Consider the following 14,238-nt stretch of genomic DNA (forward strand, 5'->3'; position numbering starts at 1 on the left):
TCAGCCAGTATAAGAACTTCCAAAGTAAAGAAAAAAGCCATCTGGTACACCCTGATGACCCAGTTCCTAGAGTGTGGGCAGAGGGATACAGGTACCAGAGCTTCTGTGCTGTGTGGCAAATGCCTCTCTGGGGCTGGGGAAGGAGGCTGCCATCCATGTGGGGTGAATGCCCAGGACAGGAAAAATCTGGTAAGAAGGGAAGTTGACAGAGGAAGCATGAGATGCAGTATGTGTTTGACAGCAGAATCAGAAGACCTGGTTATTGTTTTTGTTTAACCCTGGGAAGTTGGGATAAGAATTCATGAGCTGCAACTGCATGATGCCAGAAGTTTAGTCTTGGGGCACAGTGTTGGGAAATTCTGAACACTGCAGCTAAAGAAAGAGGCCTACTCAACATGAAATGATCTGTGCTGTCGACACCTGTAAGGTTTGACTGCTGTGCAGAAAGGCCCGAAGTGGTGAGAACAGCCTTCACACTTCAAGTGTCCTTCTCTGGGCACTGACGTCACATGGCCAGCTATTCCTGGACACTGTAATTATGCATCAATTGGTGAGAGTTTTGCCAAGCCATCACCTGACTGCCCTATAGAAGTATCTGCTAAAGAGAGACAGGGCCTACAGCCCTTTCTGTAACCAATTTTTGAATTCAAGATAATGTACCCATACGTTTGTTTAGATACTAGGACAATATTTCCTAAACTATTTAGCAAATAGTTTTACTTCAAGTAAAGTTTAAAGAAAGTGTTTTTCTTAGAGTAAGGATTAGCAGGAATGTCATTTAAATCTTGTTTGTGAATTTTCCTGGAAGGACTCAGTATCCGAAATCTGTAGTTGTAAATAGCAGCTAGGTGAGGTTCCTGAGAACTTCTCAGGTATTTCCCACAACACATGGAACTGCATGCCCCTGTCTCTTTAAAGACCCTGCTCCCTGCCTTGAGCAGAGCCTTCCCACTCTGAGATACACTCCCCTGTCCTGCCTTTTCCTCTGTGACGAGTCAGAACTTTGTGTCTCTCCTGTGTGGTTTGAAGTACTAAACCCAGCCACTTAATGCCCTCCAACTGTAGGGGTGGCAAAGGGCATCTCATCAATGTTCACTAAATATTAAAACGGCGCCATTATTCTACCTGCTTACTAACTCTCATCCTGTGGCATTGTGCTAGGACAGCAGGAAGCCAGAAAGTACAGTTCCGCACATTCTCACCTTGAGCTAACTAAAATAGGAACTTATGAAAATACAATGCATTCTCTGTCTTCAACTGTTCTGTAACCACAAGACAAAAACTGCTTCCCCACCCCAGAAATATCAGCCACATGGCATAAGGGCCCATAGGAGAAAAATCTCCCACCACCATAGAATTGTACTGGGAAACCTCTAAAGGCTGGACCACCTAGACGGATTCTGGAAGGTACTTTCAGGAAAGAGGTATAAAATAACATCAGTCCTAAGTGGAGACACTTTAGACTGGCATTGCATCCATTCCTATACCCAACTTCACCCCCAGGTTCAAGTGACTAAAGGCTTGCCACAGTCTCTAGTCTGACACTGGTGCCTCACTTTCTAAGACCCTGACCTGACAGAGAACCATCCCCAACCATCCCAGCTCTTCCTTATTGCCCTTCATGTACTTCAAGCTCTCAGATGACAGAGGGGATCCGCGTTGATTGGGTTCAGAGAAATGAGGCAGAGGCAAGTGGATCTCTGAATTTGAGGTCAACCTGGTGTATGCAACACATTCCTGACTAGCCAATGCTACATAGTGATATGCTGTCTCAAAAAATAATGACATTTGTATTTTGAGTTGTAGAAGATCCTATACCATTCTGCAGTCAGATTTAGTTACAAGACAAAGTCTCAGAAATGTTTCTTCACATAGATAATCCAGGAAAAGGTACACTATGAAAGCCTGCTATATTCTTGATTTTAATTAAGTGTTTGCTATGCAAACATGCCTGATCCATGTCACAAGTGTGTGCACTGCCCTCTGGTAGAAAGGTTCCTGGCAGCTAACTCTTCTCAGTCCCTGTTGCTGAACCACAAAGCCAGGTCCTGCTTTCCTCTCTTGATAAAACTTCCCAAAGTGTCAGCCCAGTGCAGTACAGTTTGTGCTGACAACCTAGCATCTCAGATCAATGCAACAACCTGGAAAACTGAAAGACAAAATTAATGAATTTCCTCTTTTGTACTAAGAAGCCATTTTGGGTTTGTTTTTCAACTTAGCAATGTGGCCAAAGACCGAGTGACAGTGCTCTGGGTTCTGCTCAGTCACAACTGAAGGGTCGCACCACACTGTCCTGCTATGGGCTGCAAGCCAAGTAGACCTTGGCCTCACTCAGCAAGAGCCTGACACCAACAGAGACAACTGCCGAAATAAAGCAAGCAAAAGCAACAGGAAACTCTAGAGCTCAGACCCCCGTCCCAAGAGCCACGAGGAAAATCACCTCTCAGAGGGATGAGAAGTCATGTACGTGTGCAGATGAGTGACAGGCAATTGATCAGGCTCCACACATGATCCTTCTGGACCAGCATTTTAAAAACAATAGATTTTGTCTTGTGATCATTTGGTTGCATGAGCTATTGCATCATTATCAATGTAAGAAATAATGTTTTGGTGGCGGGCAGGTCTCCTGTAGTTGTAGAGAAGTTTCATCTATGAAACTCCCATTGGAATTCCTTCATCACTATTCTGGGAGAATGCTGTCTCTCAACCAAATTAAACCTCAGTTCTACCCTTCCTAACCAATCTTATGTAAAAAGTGCCCACTGGTCCCCAATCTACTCCCTATCTTTATATTTAGTGAGATTCCTCTCCGGTTCTTGTGTCTGGAGTTGAATACATTAGTGGGTCCCACAGAGGGTGGATAGAAGGAAGTATGGATCTCGTTGTGACTTGCAGTCAACACCTGAGACCAGTTCCATTGTATGGCCATCAAACTGTGGCCTCTGGTGACTGTCGGTCTGATTAGGGTCTTGTTTTAAGAAGATGTTTACAACCAGGATTTGTCCAGACTTTTATCTTTCCTGGAGAGATTTTGTATCCAAGTAGCTGTGATAGTATATCCCACAGTCCTCTTTCCTGGGTTTTTATCTCCTCTGAATAAATTCTGCCATAGACATTGTCAATTCTGCCATATAAAATGTCAACAAATTAATTGACAGTCTCTGGACTTATCAAGAAACCCAATCTGATACACATTCTACATAATCATCAGTTAAGAGCTTAGGATATGTGGACGGGAAAGATGACTCAGTCAATGAAGTACTCGGTTCTCTCTCTAGAGTCCATGTAAAATAAGCTGAGTATAGGGTTGCATGGTTCCAATCCCTGCACTAGCGCTGAGGAGACGTGATCCCTAGCCTGCTTAGGTGTTTGTTCTTGTTAGAAAGACACTGTCTAGAAAGAATTAAAAGATGGATTATGCCTTAGGAACAATACCTGAAGTTATCCTCTTTCTACATACATGTATAGACACATGACACAGACATGCACACCTGTTCACATGCATATACACAAATACAGACATATACACCTACATGTGTAACCTTAGAATTTGTGTACATGAAGAGTATATGTATGTCAAAGCATCCTTGTAAATATTGTTTTAGATCATATTGGATGAAAGTACTTTGACCTAGACATTGGCATTCTTGAATCCTATATGTAGCCCACCACATGACACATATATGATTTTGGCCTGAAAATGAGACTCTGATACTAAATACCATGCAATGTCTCAAGGTAAAACTGTGAACTTTATTACTCATTCAAATATTATGTTGAAGATTTGAATTCATGGGACTATGTTCCCTATCAGACAAAACAATTGTTGATTATGAAAAGAAATCTAAGTGGTCTTCACCTCTGGATTCTGCAGCCACAGATACGACCAACTATAGACAAAATACTAAGAAATAACTCTGTTCCAAACTGGCAATTATTCCTGAAATAATATAGTATAACAGCTATGTACACATAATTTTCACAATATTATATACAATAAGCAATCTAGAGATGATTTAAAACAAACAGAGCATTGGGTCTAGGTTATATGCAAACACTATGTTTGTGAGGGATTTTGAGCATGGATTAAGTCCTGGAACTGACGCCCAAAACACTAAAGGATGAATGTCTACATACCCATCATATGTAAGTAAAATAAAAATATACTACAAGAAAAAATACTCATATCCACAGCATCCTTGTCTGTGGTAATTTGCAATTACAGTTCCTAGAAGAGCATCCACCATTTTAGATCCATTTCATTTTACCTCTATCTATAGTATTGCTTGACCCTTCGGAGTGCAATAACACTCTGTCAACTGTGTGTAGGCATGTAGGCTCTTCTAGCAGACCTTCCCCACGGGTGCGGATGACAACCCTACAGTTGTCAGGAGCAGATACTATATGTCTTCCAGAGCTCTTATCTTTAGGATGCTGAACTCCTCTTCCTGGTCCAAGAGACCTTCGCATTCACAGAGAGAGAAGACAAGCGTTGCCTTCCCTCTGGGCCCCCATCTGGAAGCTGCACACATCACTGATATCAAGGTGGTCTGTACGTCACAGCAGCACCTTAGCTTTTAGGAGTGCTGTGAAGTACAATGCTTTTCTAGAACAGCCAGGATCCTGTGTAAATTACCCTTCAACATCATTGCCTTAATGAATAAAAAGGGATACGATGGGATATTAAGTATACCTGGTGGGATATCTCTCTGAGGGAAGTGTTATCATTTAAATTAAAGTGTGTAGCAATACTTACACATGGTAGCCATAATGGAATCTTTAGTCATCTCATTGTTCATAAACTCTGTTCTTATCTGCACTCCTATGGCTCCTCCACTGCCTGCCTTGCCCCATCTATGACAGGGGCAAAAGTAGAGAAAGCCCACTGTTTATTCTGACCTGATGTAGCACAGCCTGTTTCCTTCCTGGCCCTTCAGACTGGAAAACAGAAAAACTACTGAATATTCCACCCTGGATTCATGCCATGGTGTGCTTACCCAAGTCCTTACTTATGGAAAATGTGTGTTGCCTCTAAATATTTACTGATATAAACTGTAGTAAATGCCTGTGTAGTTAAATCTCATCTATCTCTTTATTCAATTCTTGAAGATTTATTCTCTACTGTGAAACACCTAAACCTGAACTAATATTAATATTTTTGTATGTGTGTGGCATATGTAGATATGATCCTGCTCAAATGTACATATAAGTTTATGTACACATATATGTTCCTCAATTGTACTTATTTCTTTGGACAATGTCTCTCACTGTTCCTAAAGCCCACCCACCCATATGGCTAGACCAGCTTAGTCATCCAGCTCCAGACAAATTTTGTCCTTTCCTCCCCAGTGTGGAAATTGCAAGTGGATGTCACCATGCCTGGCTTTTTTCATTGGGTACTAGATTTCCAAACTTAAGTTCTCGTGTTCTAACTGAGCCTCCAGTATTTGGCTTAATTACTCCATGTCTGACAAGTTAAGTAGATAAGTTTGGTTTTACACATATAAGCACTGTATTAGTCAGGGTTCTCTAGGGTCACTCTATATTGAGGGATTTTACTGTGATGACTTACAGTCTATAGTCCACCTAACCCAACAATGGGCAGCTGTGGATTCAAAGCCCAAAAGTCTAACAATTGATCAGTCTCACAAGGCCAGTTGCTTCAGCTGGTCTTTTGTAGAAGCAGGTTCTAACAAAGGTTACCGCAAGTAAGTGAAACCAGGAAGAAGAGTGAATCTTCCTTCTTCCAATGTCCTTGTGTAGGCCTCCAGCAGAAAGTGTGGCCCAGATTAAAGGTGTATACCACCAGGCCTGGATCCCAGACTTGCTTTGTTCCAGGCTGAACTTGAACTCAGAGATCTCCTTGCCACAGTCTCCTCAGATTAAAGGCAAGTCTTTAATCCTGGACCTAAGCTTTTCATGGCCACTATGCATCAAGATCTAGATCATAGGTGTGCCCTCCAATTCTGGCTTATAGTTCATTCCAGATATAGTCAAGTTGACAACCAGAAATAACCAGTACAAGCACCAATGACTCTATCCTTCATGGAACTGTTGATGGCCTTAAATGTTCATGTCTTAATGTCACAATTGCTTCCTCCTTCCCAGACAGTTTTCCTTTTATTAGCAACCACATTTTATTTTGCTGCTTGATACCACTTCTTTCCAACCATCTGCTGCTTTCTGTCACTCCCACTGCTGGCTGCAGCCTTGTCTCGCTCGACTCTCACCCCACCATATGCTAGGAACTTGTTGACTCGAGACACCATACTCAGTGTCCCAGAAGGAGCACATCACACATTCCAAAGAAGCTCGGCTGCACAGGCCCATTGCTTCTATCCATGCATGAGGTTCTTCTCCTTCTTTATCACTTCTGATAGCACCTGAAAGGACTCTTTTACGTTCATTGAGTCCACAGACTAAAACATATGTCTGATTTAATTTGCTTAGTTAATACCTTACTGCTCACTACTCCATGCCGTCAAAATTGTTACTGAGCCTACTGGACCAGGATTTCCAGGCACTAAAAGTATTTTGTGCTGGATACTTCTCTGTGTTGGGTATGTCAGTCTGGGTATGTCTGGGTATGCCAGAAACACCTCCTCCTTCACCAGTTTTAAGGACCCAGACTCCTTCCAGACCTTGCCCATTGGCCCTTTGAAAAGGACAGCTCTCCGGTTGGGCAAGACCATCTGAATCAGCAAATACCTGAGACAACAGGATTTCCAAAGATGTCAACATGCCAGTGACAGAAGACCTCAGCTTTCCCTAGGCTAGGATGGGATGTTAGGAGCAGGAAAAGAAATCAAGATAAGAAGAAGCGTTGTTCCAGTGTCCCCAACATAGTAATAAAGAAAAGGTGGCAAGTGAGTCCAGTAAGGGAGAGCCATCCTAGTCACATTTCTTTCATCCAGAGATCTATGCCCAGCCCCATCCCATAAGGTATGGGGGTGCAGACCATATAAGGAGGTGAAGCAACAAGGCTACCCTGGGATGCCATTGTCCTAATACTTTGTAGAGGAAGCCCCCGTATCTTGCCTCCACCCTGACAGAAGTATCCAGTCTCTCAGCTACAAACCTCTTCCACTTATCTGTAAACAGAACCAGGGGACAATGCAGTGTCTGGAAAACACAACTGACTAGCCTTTAGCTCCGCCCAGCTTCAGCTGTATACTGCGGCCTCTGCACAGTGCTTGGAGAAATTCAGACAACTGAGCTACCCTTCCTTTTCAAATTCCCAAGAGACAGCATGAAGTGCCCTTTCTCTGGCTTCTCACAAGTAGGATATTTAAATCCCCATCTCCTCCATCTTCCCCCCACCCCCACCTCACCCCTGCCCCCAAAGGCTGGGAGTGCTCAGGAAGCACTCTAAAGATAAAATCATATCATGCTGTTCAGACCATGCCTAGAAACAATGGCAGTAAGTGCATTTGGGATTTGATTGTTAACTTCCGGGGACATTTCATCCAGGCTGCAGCCTAATTAAATCAAACTCGGCTTGAGCAAACTTTCTGACTGCATAGTACCTTACTTTGTCTCCCTACATTATACAACCTGTATAATGACTTCCCTCTATAAGACTTCCCTGGGAAGGAAAAATGTCCCCCATCACTGCAAACTCACTCCCTTTACCTCGCAGCATTTCCTGCTGAGTCTGTTCTTTAATTCACCATTTCTTTGGTAGAGTTTTCCTACGCATATGCGATGGCGGCCATTGTTGTCTCTAATTGGCAGAGAAGTCTGGGAACTCGAGATACATTCTGCTGCTACGCCTGGCCTTTGCTGTCTGTACTCCTAAGACACAACTCACAAGAAAACATATTTTCAGAGCATAAACTTAGTGGGCTGGGACTAGAGCAAGGCTATGGCACTTTGGGGATAAGAGACCAACCTTTTGACACTTCTCCTTTGGCAGGAATCCTTCTACCAGCATGATAAGTGGTTTTGATTTGTTAGCACGTCCATGATATACACACACAGCTGAGGGCTTGAGAGACTAGACAGGGAGGACTCTGAGAACTGGTGAAGAAGAGCTGAGACTACCCACACCTCTCCATCCACCACAGAAGCTTTGGGATGTAATGAAAAGAATTACCCCAACGGTCTGCTTAGAGCCCTGTCTACAAAACCTGTTGGTAAATTATATTGACCTGGCTTTATTGATTTCTGATTTTTATCCCCGTTATATCTTTCTCTTCATAGAAAGGAGAAATGACTTCTACTTTCAATCCTCAACCTGACTGTATTAGAAACATTGTAAATAGACTCAGAACCCAACCAGGCAACCAAAGAGAATGTGAATCGTTTGCCCTGCCCCTCGGTAATTGTACATATTTTGGGGTACGGTATGATACTCTATCCATCTGGACAACTGAATAGTCTCACCAGCATGATACCCACACTCCACTCCTAAAGCACACATTATTTCTCTATGTTGGGAACATTCAAAGTCCTCCCCACCAGCTATTTTTGAAGCAATCTTAAATGCATTTCTTCTTTTATTGAAAATAGATGTTTTTCACACAGTGTGTTCAGACTCTGTGTAGCTGAGGCTTGGCTGGGATTTCTTATTTGCCCACTCTCCACTGTGGGATTCCAGGTGTGTAGCGCTGAGCCCGCCTCCCTGCTACTCTGTGTTCTTCTATCCCAGTTTGTTTGTTTATTTTTTATCTCATTTTGTTTTATGATCATTCCTTACATCACTGTTCGTTTTCTACAGAGAAATAGGAAGGGTGTGGATTTTGGTAGGAGGGAAGACGGAAATAATGTCTACTAGCTATTTTGAAGTACGTGATTATTTCTTGTCAGTTACTACTACAGCGGTGTGCTCTAGAATGCTGGCAGTTATTCTTGCTACCCACAGCACCTGAGCATACACAGCCCACCTACTGATATGTTGAGTAAGGTTATTTTCTTCATAAGCACACATATCTTCCACTATGCATCCCCAGCTACCCTCCGGCTACCAACCATGGTCACAGCACAAAGCATTACAACCAAAATGTATAATACAAGCAGCTCCTAGTTCTTCTTCCAAAAAACAGTGCATGATCACCTGATAGTCTGATGGGAAAGTTCATAGTTTTGACTCCAGGCAGTTTTTTAAAGCACATGTAGTAAGTTACTTTCCGCTCATATTCATCATGTCCATTTGAAGGTAGTGAGGCAAATGTTCGTAACATGCCAGAGCGAGGCACTAGCTAGAGTGGCAAAATATACCCCTCCATGAACACTCAAGGCTTCCTACATGAACTCAAGAGACTCACGGCAGAGAAGTGACTGAACTAGCTCATTTTCTAACATTAAATTTTGTTGGTGCCTCTTATGTTATCCTTTAACAAACAAACAAACAGCCTCAAAATCTCTGCTCCTAGCCCACTTAACAGTTAAACTTTAATCTTATGAACTGTAAATACATGAGCAAAATCCTAAATTCCAGTAAATTAGAGTTTAGTTTAACTAAACTTTCTGGATCAGAGAGGTGACTCCTTAGATGAAGGCAGTTGCCGTGCAAGCCAGGAGAACTGACTCCTGAGAGTCACATGTACCTCTGACCTCCACATGCACACCTTGGCATGCACCTTATTTACACATGCACATCACACACACATACACACGCGCACACACACACACACACACACACACACAAATAGTGATAATAATAATAATAAATAACTTTTAAATAAATAAATACATTCTCTTGTATGTTTCCTGCTTAATTCCAAGAATTATTTTGAACACTTAAAGGATAGACTTAGGACCCAAAGGTACTAGAACTTTATTTCATTTTACTAAGGAAAAAATGGTAAGATTAAAGCAGTGTCTTACTCTGAAGCCTATGTAATAGCCTGAAACTCACCGTGCAACCCAGCCTGGACCAAACTCGTGACAGTGCTCTGGCTTCTCTCCGGGTCCTCCTGTGTCAACCCTTAGAGTTCTGGGGTTACAGGTTGCACTGTTCCTGTCCCTTGTTTAACTTTTTTATGACAAAATGTAAGTTCGTTAGATTAAAACTAAGTCGGTGTATTTAACTATTTTACTCAGAAAGTAACATATTAAAGTAGATTGGTTGTACACTTTATAATACTTATTTAATCCTCAAGTCTGAGGAATGACATCAGGAAAAGAAAGGGGTGATTTCATAAAAACTCCCCCAGCCTAGCATAAGACATTATGCAAAAGCCTTATCCAGCTTCACATGCCCCTTCTCCTTTTTGTTATCTACTTACTATTCCTGAAGAGAGCTTTCCGCATCCCATGTACATGTTCACTAACTTGCCAGTGGCACAGGTTATATAATCAAGAAGTGCTCTGGAGACATTACCTCTGTTCAAGTCTTGGAAATACTTTGTTTCCCAGTCCTTCCTTTTTCCTTTTTTATTCATGTTTTTTATAGTCTAAGTGTTGCCTTCTCCCGGTTCATTCTTCCCACTATTATGTAGAAAGTCCGTGCTCCTGGATTTATAATATTTTCATATTGCAAACTAAGATAATTTTAAAACCTGTCTTCAAGATACAGTGAAGAACATAACTTGCACATGGTTTGTAAACCGAGTCCTGTTTAATGACTTAGCTGTGTGACAAGCACTTGGAGATATTGAAAGATTTAGCCATGCACTACATGTGGTAGTTACAATCCCAGCACACAAGACATGGAGGGAGTAGGTGATTGTAAATTTGATGCCATTTTGGAATACATGGGGAGTTTTTAGCACGTACATACAATATAAGGAAATCTAGTGTCAAAACTAAACAATGACAGACAAACAAACACAAAACCAATTAAATGCCACTTCCTTCACTCAATTCCCTACTTTTGTAGATATGAGAAGCATTGGGTATTTAAACTTATAGATGATATATTTCCATTATTGTAAAACAGAGTCAAATGTCCTACAGTTACTCATAAATCCTTACCCAGAAATGGATTAACATCGATAGTTTGTTCCATTTCTGTGGAAGGGGGGATTTTGATTTGAGATTCTGTATATTGTTTTTGACAGAATTTTCATTTTCACAATATTAATTCTACCGATCCATGAGCAAGGGAGGCATTCTCTGTTCTAGTATCTGCCTCAGTTTCTTTCTTCAGATAGATATTTGCATTGTAGAGTTTCTTACTTCCTGCTTTAGGTTCATTGCCCAAATTTGAGAAGCTATCATGAATGGGAGTATTTTTCCATTCATCATCTCTTTTTTGGCGTATTTGTTATTGGAATATAAAATGGCTACTGACTTTTATAAGTTGATTTTGTACCCTACCACTTAAATTTTTTTTAAAAAAAAATCTAAAATTCATATGGAGCACAAAAGACCCTATATAGGCAAAGCAGTCCTGAGCAAAAAGAACAGTTCAGAAGGGCTCACCTTACTAGATTCCGTGATACACTGCAGAGCTATAGTGATAAAAGTCACAGTGTACTGGCACCAAAAAAATGCACATGTAGATCAATAGAAAAAATAAAAGACCTAAACATAATCCATAAACCTACAGCTATCTGATTTGACAAGGATGCTAAAAAAAATCAATACTCGCTGATGAAAAGATAGCATCTTCAGCAAGATGGTGCTTGGATGATGGCATGTCCACACACATAAGAATTAAATGTAGACCCAAATCGCTCACCCTACACAAAAGCCAACTGCAAATATGTCAGAGACCTTTGTGATAAACCTGAAATCACAAGAAGAAAACATAAGCAGTACTGTACAGGCACAAGAAATGACGTTCTGAATAGAACTCCGTTTGTACAGGAATTAAAGCCAATAGTTAACAAACGGGACCTCAGGAAACTAAAAATGTCTGTACAGCAAAGGAGTGCTGCCTTTGAAGAAGGAAGATCAGAGAGTAGGAAAGAATTCTCTACATTTGATAGGAGATTAATATACTGAATATACAAAAAAAAGAACCAAGAAAACAGGTGGTTGAATTTTAAAAATTGGGACAGAGATCTAAACAGAGAATTCACAAAAGAAGAAATAAAAATGGGAAAGAAATACCTTTGGAGAGTGTTCTGCATCCTTAGCAATTGGGAAATATAAATTATAACTACTTTGAGATTACATCTTACCCCAGGCAGAATGCCTAAGCTCAAGACAACAACTATTAGAAGGAGAAAAAACTGAAGGGACAGATATTGTCCATGCATTAGTAATCAATGGAAGCTGTTTTGTTCCACTATATATCACCATGATCTATTTTTAGCTTCATGAGAATTCTTCATCCTGATTTCTGTAATGTCTGACCCAGTTTGCAATCACAACAATGAACAATGGCCCCCCTTCTTCTACATCCCTGTCAGCATTTGCTGTTTATAAATAGAGATATGAATACACACCCCATCACTGACGACAGCACACACATTAGGCACGTGACTTGGAGAAGTCAGTGGAACTGGCCTGAAAGGTTCCTGTCTTTGTACTGGATCTCGTAGTATCTAAAGGAGCTATGAAGTTGCCAAAGAAGAAAAGCAATGAGCAGTCCTCCCTGTTGTAAAGTATCTGAACCACAGCCATGTGTAGCATGTAGTATAGCAAGGTGTACACAAAGGTACAATAATGGCATTTATATCTTGTAAGTAACCAAAAACCGTCTAATAGGAGCTACAACCTATTCAATGGGGAAAAAAATCCACAGCTGGTCTTAAAAGCATAGCCAACTATCTACTGCTGGTGAGGTCATGGGCCCTGGAGGACAGCCCATTATTGTCTCTTTCCTAATCAGTTAAATTTCTAACTTCACTATAAACACTTAACCTTAGTCCAGAGATCAGTGTAGATCTCACCCATATCAAAGAAGGAGAGTCTTTTTTCCCCAGAAAATGGAGACCACTATAGAAATATACCACTTGTCAAAGTACAGAGCACAAGCAACGGAATGATACAAATTCCAATTGATACATCGACATCTAGCATCTATACCTTTTCAGAGGTTTAGGGGCTACTGTGGAAAATAATGCAGAAAGGTTGTAAGAACCAGGAGACTAGAACATCTGCTGGAAGGTAGTGTCAACTGTGTATTACAAGGGTTCTATCTATACCTATTGAATCTCAGAACTCTAGTCACCTGAACAAGACCAGCACCAACTGACATGCCAACATGGATGGAAGAAATCTTATAAGGCCTTACCCCAATATGAAGAGCTCCAGGAAATTAATAGTTACTGAGAGAGGGAGAATCTATCTTTCTCAAGGACAAGACCCCAGATTAGTTATTTAATCCCTAGCAGTCAACCCTAAACACATAGGACTCAACAGGATATATTCATTCATGCTTCCAACTGTTATTAATGGAAAATTGATGCCCTCCCTTTGATTAGTCCAATAAAAGTTCAGAGGATGTGCCCAGATAAAGGTCAGTTACATTGACTGGCTTTGAAATGGCTCTTTTTCTTCAATTTTAACATGTGGGATTTCATCAACTTTCTGAAAGAGGGAAGATTTCCCTTTAAACTCTAGCCCTTGGTCACCATCAAAGATTCTACACACACACACACACACACACACACACACACACACACACACACACACACACCAGTTGTCCTTTTCTCCCCTCAGATCCCTCTGAAGCAGTTAAGACATGACTGTAATAAAAGGTATTTAAGGCTTACATAGATGACACACATCAGAGCAGAAGAAAACTCTCTCGTGACCTAATCAGTTATCCTGCTTTCCGGAGCAGAAATTAGGAAAAGGAGCACCAGTTGAATCCCAGACAAAGGGAAGACAGCTGTCATCTCCTGTACGTGTCAGCCGCCACATGCCATAGCAAACACTCCAACATGTCTTCCGTGTACACATGTCCATCCTGTTAGTTCTCCCAGAGGCAAAGCTTGTCTAAGCACAGCTGAAATTTTACGTTCTGAATCCTGAGAATATTAGAACTTCGCATGAGAAGGATAACTGAAATGTTCTAAGAGATGACAAACTAGAAAGTGAAACGAACCAAAGACAAATGAAATCTTTGTCTACTTCCTGTTGTACTAGCAGATAGCCTGGATATGGCAGGCTGAACTTGTGAGAAGCCTGCATTATGCCTGCTCATCATTGGAGCAGACATGCTACAGGATGACTGCTCTTTTCCCGACGCTGTCTTTCTGTTCAGTACAACAAGTCAGTTTCAAATAAAGACCCAGGAGCCATGTGGTAACGCTGGGTTACTTTATTATCTAAAAGGTGGACATGTCTTCTGCGGGCAGCCGTTCACAGACTCAGAGGCATCTTGAAGTGGCCAAGATG

The 14,238-nt window shown here is 41.3% G+C and overlaps 1 protein-coding gene across 3 annotated transcripts in view; it reads left to right on the forward strand.

Moving 5' to 3' along the window:
• The window catches only part of Ctnnd2 (catenin delta 2), an 847,941-nt gene that overhangs the window by 724,462 nt on the left and 109,241 nt on the right, over nt 1-14,238 (forward strand). The window lies entirely within an intron of this gene.

Source organism: Rattus norvegicus, chromosome 2 (assembly GCF_036323735.1).
Source record: "Rattus norvegicus strain BN/NHsdMcwi chromosome 2, GRCr8, whole genome shotgun sequence".
Lineage (NCBI taxonomy): Eukaryota > Metazoa > Chordata > Mammalia > Rodentia > Muridae > Rattus > Rattus norvegicus.